The following is a 3,195-nucleotide window of genomic DNA, read 5'->3' on the forward strand; positions in this document are numbered from 1 at the left end:
AAAATAACGGTAATTTTATTATTGTTTTTTCACTATTTTTGTCACTAGGATTTAATTTTTTCCTAATTTGGATGGTAGTGACATCACTTGCATAATGACCATTATCCTCTTGGCTCTTTTAATTTCACATACTTCAGTGTCAGGCTGTAATCCTTTGATTACAATACGAAACTTTTTTTCTGTTTCTAATTGATATCTGTGATACTCAATTTTATTTTTTTCAAGTACTTTTAAAGTACGTCTCAAATGGTGTTCATCGCCAGTCATAATTTTAATATCGCCGTTAGCAATAGTTTTCAACTGTTGCTCATGACCAATAGCTTCTTCGCAAGTTAAATTAGAAATTAAATCATTGATATTTTTAACACCACTGGCAGTTATTGGAGGTGGTTTATAAATTTTTGGCGCAAGTTTTAATAAATATTTTTCTATTTCTTTTACTTGTTTTTTTGATGAACTACGTGAAGCATCTGAGCTACAGGCTGGTTTATCACTAATAAAATTTTTATTTTCATTATTATCATGTATGCTACCTACATGCTGATTAACTTGTTGAGTTTTCAACTGCTCAATGCTCATTTGGAGCTCTACTACCATTTTTCTTAATGATTCATTTTCACTTTGTAGTCGATTCAAAATACTTTGATCAATTACAATTTGATTTGGCTGTGTAATTATATTATCATACATGTCCATTGTTGACAAAAACGGCAACTTGACCTAAATAACTGTTGATACACTTAGCACTTTACTGTAGTAAGCGAAAACATTTTTCGTTATTGAGTATTTATTAAACAATACGCGCAAATTCGACACTGTAAAGCGGAACATACGTGTTACTCGTTCAATAAATAAATCGCAACTAAGTAAAAAGATGTTTATCTTTATTAATTAAACCCACTGCTCTTTTACGTTAGTCTAAACTTAATTCTGTCATAATTTGTATCGGGCTGCCTTGTTTGTCAAAAATATCTCCCGGTAGCCTATAATCATTATTTATATTGTTAATATTTTTATTCATATTAGAATCACACGCACTTATAATGTCAGCGATTTTCATTCCGGTAGGAATATTACAGTGAATGTTTGAAAAATTATAAATGGTATATATAATGTTTACTTAATCGTTTTACTGGTTCTATGATATAATTATTATTGCCTTCCTTTGAGTCGATGTTTATATTTATTTTTTCGACGGACTTCGGGGCGACCAAATATTTTGTTTAGCAGTAATTTTACCAATATAATCTTTTTTACAATTTAAACTACCTATGCGTTTTTTTTTCGAAATTGTTATCATAATTAAAATTAAACCAAATATCGTCCATGTTAACTACATTTTTATTGCTTAAAGCAATTGTTTTATTTCTAAAATTAATAATTAAACCATTTTTGATATGAAAATCATTGCCTAATAATAATTTACAATTTAAGCCTTTAATTACATAAGCTTTAATTAAGTACAACTCCCCATTAATATTTAACTGTAAAGTTACCATACCTAATTGTTATAATTCATGGCTATCCGCACCTGTTATAATCACATTATCTTTATTATTAAAAATATAATTTTTAATTGTTAAGGAATAATCAATGCACGTGATATTAGAACCTGTGTCAATAATTCCAAACCTTTTTTTATTATATAGTAATAAATCGACTCAAATATTATACGGGTTAAAAGAACATAACTAAAAGTTTCTGAAAAGAAAACAAAAATTTTTATTAAAAATTTTTTTGACCTTCAAATTTTGTTATCAAAATACTGCAAAATTAAAAATATTTAAATCAAAATTTCAATGTTAAAAAAAATTAAAAATTCATAAAGTTAAGAATGAAATTGTAGTACTATTTAATATAATTAATACAGTACTAGTTCCACAGTGATATCTTATTTGGATGTGAAAAGATGGGCTCTAGAATATAATGCTTTTTTTTCATATTTTTAATTATACAAAATGCGCTATCCGGTAAAAAAACAATAAAAAAAAATTAATTTTGTAGTCAATCAAAGACTTTAAAAAGTATATGATAAAAATTTTAAAAAATTTCTGAACTATAGAAGCACACGTATTAGGTGATTTCACATGGAAATATCCAATACCAATTTTTTGGTAACATGATGCTGAATAAATAATTTCTAACAAAATGTTTTTTGGGTTTCACCTAAATTTAACAATCGATTTTTACAATTATAATCAAATTTTATGAAACGCCTAATTAAATAGATTTATGACGTCTATTTTAGCGTTTCTTATGACATCATTGTCATAAGAAACGATTAATTCATATCTAATCACTGTCAGATATTACTGTACTTGTTTACACTATTCCGCGTCCATACTATGTCGCGACCCCACTGTGCTATCTTTTTTTTTTTTTTTTTAACAATACAAACGACTAATAAACTGTTGTTTTTGTGTAAAATAAAAGTTTGGAAATAAACAAATAAATTGTATTTAAATGTTTGGATTGTTAATTTTATTAAATCGGATTTTCCAATAGATTTTTTCAATTTCTCAATATCTTTATGATAAATGGAAATAAAAGAAAATTTGTCTATTGTGTGTAATATGTTACGGTACTGCAATCGGATATTTTTACGGGAAAACAAACAACAAAAAACCCAGCACAGTGGAGTCGCGGCATAGTGGGGATGTTGCATAGTTGGGTCCAGTATAGATTTAATCTGACAGTGATTAAAATCACTATCATAAGAAACGCTTCGATGCAAATCAGTAGATAGTGTTTAATTCTAAGAAATTGGTGGATAATTACAAAAGCTACATTATCTGCTAGTTTCTTATTAATACCCTGATTAAGATAAAGTATGTCGAATGAAAAAGGGATTATTAAAAAATATTATTTCTCATAAAAAAATTGTGTTGATTCGTACACTTTTCAATGAGTTATAGCATTATAAAGTTAAAAATGTAACCAACCCAACCCAACATCAACTCCTATTTCCTTAATTATATCCAGATTAGTAATTATTTTAATTATATATTATATAATTTTTATAATTAATTATTTTCAAATTATTATTGATTTTTAATATGTTAAAAGTAATCATTTTGAACCTACTTCTTTTTGTTCTTTAAAGTGAAAGTTTTAATAAAAAAAAAATGAATTTATTACCATAACTTTTAACTCAACTTGCAAGTTTGAAATAAATATTATTAAATAGAAAAAAAT

Source organism: Daktulosphaira vitifoliae, unplaced genomic scaffold, assembly GCF_025091365.1.
Source record: "Daktulosphaira vitifoliae isolate Bord-2020 unplaced genomic scaffold, ASM2509136v1 Scaffold_1, whole genome shotgun sequence".
NCBI lineage: Eukaryota > Metazoa > Arthropoda > Insecta > Hemiptera > Phylloxeridae > Daktulosphaira > Daktulosphaira vitifoliae.